This window comes from Gorilla gorilla, chromosome 8 (genome assembly GCF_029281585.2).
Source record: "Gorilla gorilla gorilla isolate KB3781 chromosome 8, NHGRI_mGorGor1-v2.1_pri, whole genome shotgun sequence".
Classification (NCBI taxonomy): domain Eukaryota; kingdom Metazoa; phylum Chordata; class Mammalia; order Primates; family Hominidae; genus Gorilla; species Gorilla gorilla.
The window spans coordinates 69,531,148-69,542,896 of NC_073232.2; positions in this window are offsets into that span (position 1 = coordinate 69,531,148).

An 11,749-nucleotide genomic window follows, 5' to 3' on the forward strand; every position below is an offset into this window, starting at 1 on the left:
TGGGACTACAGGTGCCTGCCACCACACCTGGCTAATTTTTTGTATTTTTAGTAGAGACGTGGTTTCACCGTGTTAGCCATGATGGTCTCGAACTCCTGACCTCGTGATCTGCCTGCCTCGGCCTCCCAAAGTGTTGGGATTACAAGCGTGAGCCACCGTGCCCGGCCCATGGCACCTCTCTTAATTTATAAATTGAACTGGATGTGAAGTAATAATGTCAGCTAGTTGAGATAAGAGGGTTACAGATCGGCTGGGCGCAGTGGCTCACACCTGTAATCCTAGCCGTTTGGGAGGCCTAGGTGGACTGATCACCAGGTCAGGAGATCGAGACCATCCTGGCTAACATCATGAAACCCCATCTCTACTAAAAAATGCAAAAAATTAGCTGGGCATGGCCAGGCGTGGTGGCTCAAACCTGTAATCCCAGCACTTTGGGAGGCCGAGGCAGGCGGATCACAAGGTCAGGAGATCAAGACCATCCTGGCTAACATGGTGAAACCCCATCTCTGCTAAAAATACAAAAAAAAAAAAAAAGCCAGGTGTGGTGGCGGGCACCTGTAGTCCCAGCTACTCGGGAGGCTGAGGCAGGAGAATGGCGTGAACCCAGGAGGTGGAGCTTGCAATGAGCTGAGATCGCACCACTGCACTCCAGCCTGGGCGACCAAGCGAGACTCCATCTCAAAAAAAAAAATTAGCTGGGCATGGTGGCAGGCACCTGTAGTCCCAGCTACTTGGGAGGCTGAGGCAGGAGAATGGCATGAACTCAGGAGGCAAAGCTTGCAGTGAGCAGAGATTGTGCCACTGCACTCCAGCCTGGGCAACAGAGTGAGACTCGGTCTCAAAAAGAAGAAAAGAGGGTTACAGATCACTGCACATGGAAAATATTCCCAGCAGTAAACACTTCCATTAAGGTGATCTACAGCTTTTAAAAAGGAGCATCTCAGAATAAGATGGTGGTACAATTTGCTTACTGAGAAAGGAAAAAACACATGAGTATATTACAAAGGGAAAAGAAGGAATGTGATTTCTCATGATTGAAAGCTTGATTTAGATTGCATACAGCTTTTGCTACCCAAGACCAAGCGGCTCTGGCAAGACAGGGTGGTTTTCCGAATGCCAGACCGAGGTGCCTTATGAAGGCAGCTGCTGATGGTTCCAGATGTAGAGAGATAGGTGATGCAGGAGGGAAAGCTGGATTGGAAAAGGGAGAGTTTTGTAGACGGGCTACGCTTATTGTGCCTTAGAAAGAGCAGAGCCGGTAGCCTCTAGTCATCATTTCGATATACAGGACTAGAGCATGAATCTGATGTAGAGCTACGGAATGAAGAGCAACAGCAGCTGTTTAAATACCGAGAAAGTTTGTAGAATGAAATTGGACAAGCCAAGCATGGTGTTTTCATGCCTTTAGTCCTAGCTACTTCGGAGGCTGAGGTGGGGGAATTACTTGAGCTCAGTAGTTTGAGTCCAGCCTGGGCCAGATGGTGAGACCCTGTATCTTAAGAAAAGAAAAAATAAGACCAGGTACAGTATCTCATGCCTGTAATCCCAGCACTTTGGGAGGCCAAGTTGAGAGGACTGCTCGAGTGTAGGAGTTCAAGACCAGACTGGGCAATAAAGTGAGACCCATTTCTACCAAAAAAAAAAATCAAGAAATTAGCTGGACATGGTGGCACATGCCTGTGGCCCCAGTTACATGGCATGGCAGGCTGAGGCAGGAAGATCACTTGAGCCCAGGAGGTGGAGGCTGCAGTGACCCATATTCATGCCACTGCACTCCAGCCTGGGCAACAGAGTGAGACCCTCTCTCAAAAACAGATAAAGTGGACAGAAAATAGGTCGGTAAGGACTAATCATTTAAGGGACAAGCCCCCAGAAGAGTGGCTACTAGAGTGGGAGGAGGAAAAGCAGAAGGAGAAAGAGCTGAAGGTAGGCGAGGCTGTGGTCCCAGTGCTGAATTCTGCCAAGCAGTGACTTGATTCATGAACACTCACTGGATGCTGACTCTGTTGCTCTTCTGAGTGCTGGGGTAGAGGAGAGGAGAGATGGAGCACAGTTCTTGCTTTTATGAGCTTATGTTCTAGGAAGTTCAAACAAGTATTTTTTCAGGTAGTATGAAATAGCAGGAAGAGGAAGCAGGCTAAAGGGACACAGAGTGATTGGGGGCTATTTTAAGTGGAATGATAAGGAAGAGCCTGTCTAGAGAGCTATTTGAACAGTGACCTGACTGAAGGGACAACAGAAAGCAGTGCTGACATTACAGGTAGCAGGATGACTGCCAAGACAGAAACGCATTTCATATGTGTTTGAGGAACAAACAGCAAGGTGACCAGCATGGGGAGAGTGAAGAATGAGGGAAAACTTGAATGAGAATAAAGCAATTCCCATCTTGGGTGCTAATCTGCCATATTCTGATTAATCCCAGTTCCAAGAATTCATCTACGATTTCTATTTTATCTTTTTAAAAAAATTATTTTTTATTTTTTATTTTTTGAGACTGAGTCTCACTCTGTCTCCCAGGTTGGACTGCAGTGGCACAATCTCAGCTCACTGCAAACTTCACCTCCTGGGTTCAAGCGATTCTCCTGCCTCAGCTTCCCGAGTAACTGGGATCACAGGCGCCTGCCACCACGCCTGGCTAATTTTTGTATTTTTAGTAGAGATGAGGTTTTACCATGTTGGCCAGGCTGGTCTGGAACTCCTGACCTCAGGTGATCCGCCCACCTTGGCCTCCCAAAGAGCTGGGATTACAGGCGTGAGCCACCGTGTCTGGCCATACACATCCCTACTGAAGCCCGCATTACCCTTTCCCTATGCTATATAAGCCCTGGGTCGGGGAGGTGGGGGTAATGGCACAGGGATCCACCATCTTATCTTGGTGCCATCCCTGACTTGGCTTCTGTTCATAAACGCCTATTAAATGTTTCTTTCTGAGAAACTGGATTTGTCAGCCTCTTTCTTTGGTATCTCAGGTTCCTTGGCCTTTGCGGGTAGGTTTATATAGACCTGCTCAGCACAGAACAGGCAGTTTCTCAAAAAATTAAAAATAGAATTACCAAATGATCCAGCAATATCACTTCTGGGTATATAGCCAAAATAATTGAAAGCAAGGTCTCATAGAAATATTTGTACACTGATATTTATAGCAGTGGTATTCACACTCGTCAAAAGATGGATGCAGCCTAATTGTCCATAGGCAGATGAATTGATAAAATGTGGTATATACATACAATAAAATATTCTTCAGCCTTAAAAAGGAAGGAAATTCTAACACATGCTACAACGTGGATGAACATTGAGGACCTTATGCTAAGTGAAATAAGCCAGTTAGAGAAAGACAAATACTGTGTTCTTTCACTTATGTGAAGCGTCCAGACTGAGTAAGCAAACTAATTAGAAACAGTAAGTAGAACAGGGGTTGCCAGGGACATGGGGAAGGGAGAAAATGGGAAGTTGCTTAGTGGATATAGAGTTTTGATTTTGTCAGATGAAAAAGTTCCGGAGATTGGTTGCATGGCAATGTGAATATACTCTACATTACCCAACCCAAGGGCTCTCCTTGACCCCTGTTCCAACTGCCACTTAGAAGTGGTTAAGGTAGTAAATTTTATGTATATTTTACCACAATTCAAAACAGAATTAATTATTTTTTATTATAATTTTTTGAGATCCCTCACTCTGCTGCCCAGGCTGGAGTGCAATGGCACTGTCTCGGCTCAATGCAACCCCTGCCTTCTGGGTTCAAGCGATTCTCCTGCCTCAGGCTCCCAAGTAGCTGGAACTTACAGGCACATGCCACCATGCCCAACTAATTTTTGTATGTTTAGTAGAGACGGGGTTTCACCATGTTCACCAGGCTGGTCTTGAACTCCTGACTTCAGGTGATCCACCTGCCTTGGCCTCCCAAAGTGCTGGGATTACAGGTGTGAGCCACCATGCCCGGTTGTCAAAATAGGTGTTTTTTTTGTTTGTTTGTTTTTCAGATGGAGGTTTGCTTTTGTTGGCCAAGCTGGAGTGCAATGGCAGGATCTCGCCTCACAGCAACCTCCACCTCCCGTGTTCAAGCAATTCTACTGCCTCAGCCTCCCGAGTAGCTGGGATTACAGGCATGCACCACCATGCCCAGCTAATTTTGTATTTTATTTTAGTATAGATGGGGTTTCTCCATGTTGGTCAGGCTGGTCTCCACTTCCTGACCTCAGGTGATCCACCCACCTTGGCCTCCCAAAGTGCTGGGATTACAGGTGTGAGCCATTGCGCCTGGCCTTTTTTTTTTTTTTTTTTTTTTTTGTGATGGACCTTCACTCTTGTTACCCAGGCTGGAGTGCAATGGCACGATCTCAGCTCACTGCAGCCTCTCCTCCCGGGTTCAAGCGATTCTCTTTTCTCAGCCTCCTGAGTAGCTGGCATTACAGGCATGCACCACCATGCCTGGCTAATTTTGTATTTTTAGTAGGTATGGGGTTTCTCCATGTTGATCAGGCTGGTTTTGAACTCCTGACCTCAGGTGATCCACCTGCCTCGGCTTCCCAAACTGTTAGGATTACAGGCGTCAGCCACTGCGCCTGGCCTGAAAAAAAATTTTAAAGTTTGAGAAAATACAAAATTTTCATAGTCTCCATGTATTTCTCCTAAGATCTTTCCCCCTATGAGGGGGAAAGATAGTAACTTTACAATGGAGAAACCCAGCAGAAACCTGAACCAAATGAACAAGTTCAACATCATCAGTAAGAAGCACTATCAATGCCATAACTCTGATGGAATGCACTGGGAAGGATTCCACATCATTTTTGTGCTGTAATTGCCAGAAGTGCGTAACTTCAGTCCAATCATGGAAATACATCAGACAAACCCAAATCGAGGAACATTTGACAAATAGTGATCAGTACTGGTTCAAAATGTCACAGTTATGAAAGATAAGGAAACACTGAGGAACTGTTATTGCAGTCCTAAAAAATGGCGAGAGACTAAGAAATAACTAAATGCAGCGTGATCCTGGGTGGAATTTGGGAACAGAAAAAGGACATTAGTGGAAAAAGTGGTGAAACTCCAATAAGGTCTTTTGTTTAGCGAATATGTTCATTTTAAATTAGTTAAATTATTTAAATATATTTAAACATTATTTAAATGTATTAAATTAATAAAATTGGTTATTTTGTGAAATAATTTTAATATAGTTAAATATGAGAATGTGGATTTCCTGGTTCTGATCACCGTACTGTGGCTATCTAAGAGGTGAATGTTCAGGGAGGCTGGGGGAGGAATAAATGGAAATTATACTATTGAGTTGGAAGAGAGAAACCTACCCCATCAGTCATGAAACCCTCACATTCACGGCAGTGTGTCAGAGGTTCCAGTATGAATGGCATTTCCCAGATGTCAGCGCAAGGTCCCTGTGGAGGGAGTGGGGCTCCCTGGGAATCTAGTGGAGAGCATTCGGGACTCCCTTCCTCAGGAGCCTGCCCTTCCTGCACAGAAGCATCAGCCTCACCTCTGTCCCACTGCCCCTCTGCCTCTCCGAACCCACTTGGCTTCAGGAAGTTTCTACTGCCAGCCTCCTTTCCTGGATACAGCCTCCAGGGACTCAGCCCTGCCTTCCCAAGTGTTCCCGCCTCTCTTGGGAAGAGGCGCTCTCAGATCCCGCATCCCTGGACTTCCCCGGGCACCACCTGCTCCTTCTTCACTTCTCCAGCTCTGCGTTCTCACTCTGAGGGTCCTCTCCTGCTGGGAGTGTGTGTTGCTGGCAACAGTGAAGATTCCCCCCTGGGTGGCCCCCCATGCCCTGTTCTTCTGCACTTCCCTGGCTTGCTGCGTTGGTTCTGCTGGTGTCACCTGCTTTTGGGTTTATGTGGCTTCCCAGCTTCCTAACTTCTCTGAAGTTGAGTTTGATGTGTGTGTTGATGATGGGCTTTTTCTTCCTCCTCCTCCTCACCCTCCTCAGTCTTCTTGTTGCTCCACATAGTTTCCAGAAGGAGAAAAGGGACACTGTAAAATTAAGCTGCTGCAGGCTGGGCACACTGGCTCATGCCTGTAATCCCAGCTCTTTGGGAGGCCGAGGCGGGCGAATCACTTGAGGTCAGGAGCTCGAGACCAGCCTGGCCAACATGGTGAAACCCCATCTCTACCAAAAATACAAAAATCAGCAAGGCATGGTGGCATGTCCCTGTAATCCCAGCTACTTGGGAGGCTGAGGCAGGAGGATCTCTTGAACCTGGGAGGCAGAAGTTGCAGTGAGTCGAGATCATGCTACTGCACTTCAGCCTGGGTAACAAGAGTGAAACTCCATCTCAAAATAATAATAATAATAATAATAATAATAATAATAATAATAATAATAATGCCATGTTTCTATCAGACCCAGAAATCCCGCAGAGTGAGCTGGAATTCTCTGTTTCTCTGTTTCCCCTTCATACCCACTGGCTCCTCTCTGCCCGATCCTTCTTGGACTGCATCACCAGGGTGCCTCACTGTCTGGCCCTAGTGGAATTCAAACAGTAGAGGATGTCATAGGAGGTGGGAGAGAGAGGAGAGGTGGTTATTCAATCAGATTCTTCCTTGCTGGTTTGGCAGTGGCCACATCTTTCTACTGATGGCTGCAGCTCCTGATGATCCTCCTCTACAGCCACAGCTCTCTTTGGGATCTGTGGACACCTTTCCTGTCCCTCTAGACCCAGGGAGATAACAGCTCCCACTCTTGCTGGTCCAGGGCATTTCTCATCTCTCATTGGTTCCCTTAACTCTGTCCACACTTCTGTGAACAGCCCCTTTTCCTCAAGTACCCATTCGAATATGTCCTCTGGCTTCCACCAGGAGCCTGACTGATACCCACAGGTGGGTGAATGCTGGCGTGCTGCTGGGCCCCTCTTCCTCTGGTGACTGGCCAGCCAAGTCTCCAGGAGTCTCGTTAAGGTGGGCAGGCGGTGGGCACAGCACAAACTGTGAGCTCAAATCCACAGAACAAAAGTGGGAGAAGACACTGGCAGGATGGACCGCCACAAAACTCTTGGCATTCGTGACGCCTGTCCTTTAAATCACGCAAGGCATCATCATGCTTCAGACATGAGACAGCCTAAGTATTTAAGTATTTCAAATAAACAAATTGTTTTTCAGAATTGGTAATTGCTAAGTTGGCAAATTGCTATTGGAAACATTGGCTCTCCTTGACTCAATGATTCAGCCAGCTAGTCCCTTGCCAAACTTGTTTGTTGGGCAAATTCCACCTTGAGAATTTATCTGCTCCTGTCAAAACCAGATTCTCCCTGCCTGAGGGGAGGCTGGACTTGACCTTCTGACTCAGGATATGCTGACTTGGGTCCCTAGGTCCAAGGGCGGCCCTCTTGGGCCCATTGTGGGCTGGACCTCTTCCATGATGGGGTGGTGGAGGGCAGGCCCCACCTGATTCACCCTTGACCTCATCCAGGCAGGTGAAGTTCCCTGCAGGAGTCACCTGAGCCCAGCCCCTCAGATCAGGATCCATCATGGTAAGGAGGATTTTGGGCTGTCTCAGGTTCTTTGGCTAGAAAGGGGTCCCCCTCTTAGGGGTCTGCCCCAGAGGTGGGACACAGAGGGCCTGCTGGGGTCCATGGGCTGGGCTGGGTGGACGGGGATCCTGTCACAGCAGCAGCTAGAAGGCCAAGTGGGAGGGCACAAGGGCCTAGGGCCCTTGTCTGGTCCTGGGCCTCCCCAGGCCTCTTGCCTTCTCCCCAGCAGGCGTTTGGGATCTGTGTCTGGATCCAGCCTTACCCAGGAAGTCTAGGGCCATGGTATGTTGTCATTAGAATCACAGTGCTCACGCCAAGGCATTGCATTAAAGCAGGGCAGGGTCTCATGGGCAGGGGACCAGTAGAGGGGGTGGAGGGAAGAGCAGTTGTCCCCAGAGGCTGTGGTGGGCCTGGCTCTGGGCTGGGCAGTGGGCCAGTGTCCTGCTGTGTGGCTGAGCTCTGACCACAGGCTGTCTGGAGTTGGTGAGCTCCTGAGAGAGGGGACTGGTGCAGAGTACCCTAGGGTGGGAGCTCATGAGGAGGGAGTCCGTGGGGTCTGGAAGCCATTCTAGAGCAGGCAGATGACACTTGTCAGGGGAACAGGCATAGAAAGGACCCCTGTGGGGGTGGGGGACATAGAGCCTCAAAAGAAATAGGGAAGGGGCTTTGACGGATCCAGGGAGCATCCCTGAGGTTTCTTAGCCCAATTCCAACCAGCCATGTCCCAGGTGTCCCTCCCCCAGCACCCAACCGTCTGCAGTGCCAGCTCAATGCCCTGGGCAAAACATCCTGGACTCTGGCTGTTACAAGAGGAGGACAGGGTCATCTGGACCCGCCTGAACTCCAGGCCCCCCACTTTCACAGCCCCTTCTGGGTCCACAGGTTCATACGTATATAAATGAAAAATGTGCAAGAATCATATTACTGTATTCTTTTTCATAAAGAGGCCCCTCTAAATTGTTGAAGCCCCGATTCACCCCTGCCCAAAGGAGACAGCAATGGCATGTGTGGGGCCGTGGCCTTGAGACCCAGAGGTCCTGCTGCCCATGGTACCCACTGCCCACCCTAGGGGGACTGGCCATAGCCCTGGAGCCCGCAAACACCATGCAGGAACGCAAGAGGGTCTCAGCTCCCGAGTCCCAGGCTGGGAGGGCCCACAGTCCAGTAAACTAATCAGGCCCCAACACATCCAGTAGAGCAGCTCCGGGAGCCTGCACTGGGGAGAGGGCATCAGACCACTGCCCCAGGCCTGCACCCCAGAAGTAGGAGCATGGGAAGACCTCTCCTTGGCTCCTGGCCAGTGGAAGTCACATTCCCCAGCCCTCTGGCTCCAAGGCAGCCTCATGTCCCAGTCACTCCTTGGCCCACCCCACCGGTTGGTCAGAGCTCACTGCCAAAGGGCACCTCAGTGATGAGTGGAGGGAACAGGTGTTTACCAGGAGCTTGCATGCTTTGTCTCAGGGATGATTAGGGACACAGCCAAGAAGGCACGCTATGCCCATTTTACAGATGAGGAAACGGAGGCTCAGGTTGGGCTGGTGACTAAGGGAAGCAGCATGTGGCAGGTGGCTTGAGGCATGTCTGTCCATCATGAGTAACTAGGGAGCAGCCCTGCCACTCCTCATGCGATGCACCAGGAGCCAGGGAAGCTGCTTTCTAGGGGATTCTAGCTAAGGCCAGAAGCATCTCCCTGAGTGGTGGTGGAGGCCTCTGTCTACTCCTCCAGGACTGCCAGGGGGTAGGAGGGCACCGCTGACCTCACAGAGCCTCTTGGGTGAGTGAGCATCAGCTGAGTGGCACCAGGTGACTATGCTTCTGCTCAGTGCTGTGCCCCCTTCTGCCTCGGGCAAGGCACCACCGTGAATGCCCCACCTGTCCCATGGAGGCCGCAAACTGCTCTGCAGAGCCAGGGTCTCCAGGAATGGGGAGGGCAGTCACCCTCACTCCACTTGTGTTTGTGACCCAAAGGACTGCCCAGGTCTCCAGGCCCGTAGAACCCCCAAACCCCTGACTGGTCCACACTGGGGACCTTGAGCAGCAGACTTAGAATCCTAGGTCTTGTCTCCGGGTACATATCAGTGCCCAGGCTTGGGAAGCTTGGGTCTCAGGGGGGTTGGCACTCAGGCCCCCTGCCTCAAGGAAGGGGCATGTCCAGATCTCTCCTGTCCAGCCTCAGCCCTGCTCCCTGCCCCTATCCTTCATGGGGTCCCTAGGACAGGGTTACAGAAGTCTCATGCTGTCAGGCGATGCTGCCACCCCAGTGCCGGGGTGGCTCCACCCAGCCCCTTTCCTGCTACTGTCCTCACTGACTGACCTGTCCAGCCTCCTACTGGGCTGGGGCAAGGGCTTGTTGCCCCAGAGCCCAGATGAGCACCAGAGGTATCTATAAAGGCACGTTGGGCCAGTCCTCAGCATCCTAGTTGGCCACTGTCTGCTGCCACATGATGCTGGGAGGCCTGGGGAAGCTGGCTGCCGAGGGCCTGGCCCACCGCACCGAGAAGGCCACCGAGGGAGCCAGTGAGGACCCGGGGCTCCTTTCTACCTGGGCTGGGGGGATCTGGGGCAGACTGGGTCCATTGGAGGTGGATGTTAGTAGGCAGGCGAGGACCTGTGGGGAGGCCTTGACCCCTCAGGAATCCTGGAACCCTGGCTTCCAGCCCCACCAGGTCAGCACGGAGTTGAGGGTTGGAGAGCTGGGGAGGTCTCCTGGGGGCAGGGCATGAGTCCTGGTGCTGGGTGAACACTGGCAGCTTGGACCCTTCCCTCTGGAAATCTGGGGAGCCTTTCTTATCAAAACAGCCTATTCTGAATAACCTATGCAGGAAAAGGAAGATGGATTTTTATTTTTACCATAACTTTAAAGCTTCAAAGATTTCTTAAGAAATCACCCAAATCGGATCTGTTCAAAGTCAAAAAGGACATTTTCAATTTCATCCAAGTCCCCTAAAGCATGTTTATTTATATTTTTATTTTTATTTTTATTTGAGATGGAGTCTTTCTGTGTCCCCCAAGCTGGAGTGTACTGGTGCAATCTCGGCTCACTCTAACCTCTGCCTCCTGGGTTCAAGTGATTCTTGTGTCTCAGCCTCCCAAGTGGCTGGGATTACAGGCGCCCACCACCATGCCCGGCTAATTTTTGTATTTTAAGCAGAGATGGGGTTTCGCCATGTTGGCCAGGCTGGTCTCAAACTCCTGACCTCAAGTGATCCGTTCCTCTTGGCCTCCCAAAGTGCTGGGATGACAGGCGTGAGCCACTGCACCCGGTCCCGAAACAAAAAAATTGTTTTGTATTCAGAGGTCAGCAGCTGTGTGTGGTGGGGGGCCAAGCAAGGCCCCACCCATGGATCATCGTGTGAAAAACAGTCTTGCCTGAGTTTGTGTCCTCATTCTAAATGGCAGCAGACGTGTATTTTGTTTTTGACTCTGCAGCTGGTGTGGACCACCTGCTTTAACCTTTCACTAGCCTCTGAGTTTTCTATGATTCCTGTTGGGAGAAAAGCTGAGTGTTGGGAGAGCAGTGGGCCTGCTCTGAGCCCTCTCCCTGGACTTTGGGGCCAGTGGACCTGCTCTGAGCCCTCACCCTGAACTCGGGGGCAGTGGGCTTGCTCTGAGCCCTCACCCTGGACTGTGAGGCCAGTGGACCTGCTCTGAGCCCTTACCCTGGACTTGGGGGCAGCGGGCTTGCTCTGAGCCCTCACCCTGGACTGTGAGGCCAGTGGACCTGCTCTGAGCCCTTACCCTGGACTTGGGGGCAGCGGGTCTGCCCTAAGCCCTCACCCTGGACTCGGGGGCAGCGGGCCTGCTCTAAGCCCTCACCTTGAACATTCAAGATTTAAGAAAGTTTACCACCAACAGATTCTGTTGGAAAGAACTACTTAAGAAGTCCTCCTGCAAGAAATGACATGAATCCAGAGGAAGAAGCAGTGTGAAAAAAGTAACACTTCTCTAAGTAATCAGCCAATGCTATTATCTAAGACTAAAGTATTGATTGCCATGGATGCTTAAAATAACAATTTAGAATTAGAATTCTGGATTATATCAACAGGAGAGTTGGGGAAAAGGAAAACAGTGGGAGGAAGTGAACACTCCTTATCTTGTTTGGGAAGAGTCTATATGTACTGTTTACCTTTAGATTTTGTTAGGCAACATTATATATGGATATAAAAAATTAAGAGTATTAGAAAAATAGCAATGAAATGTATAAATTTCAAACCAGTAAAGGAAATAAGATGGAACAAAGAAATTTCAATCAACCCAACAGAAAGCAAGAA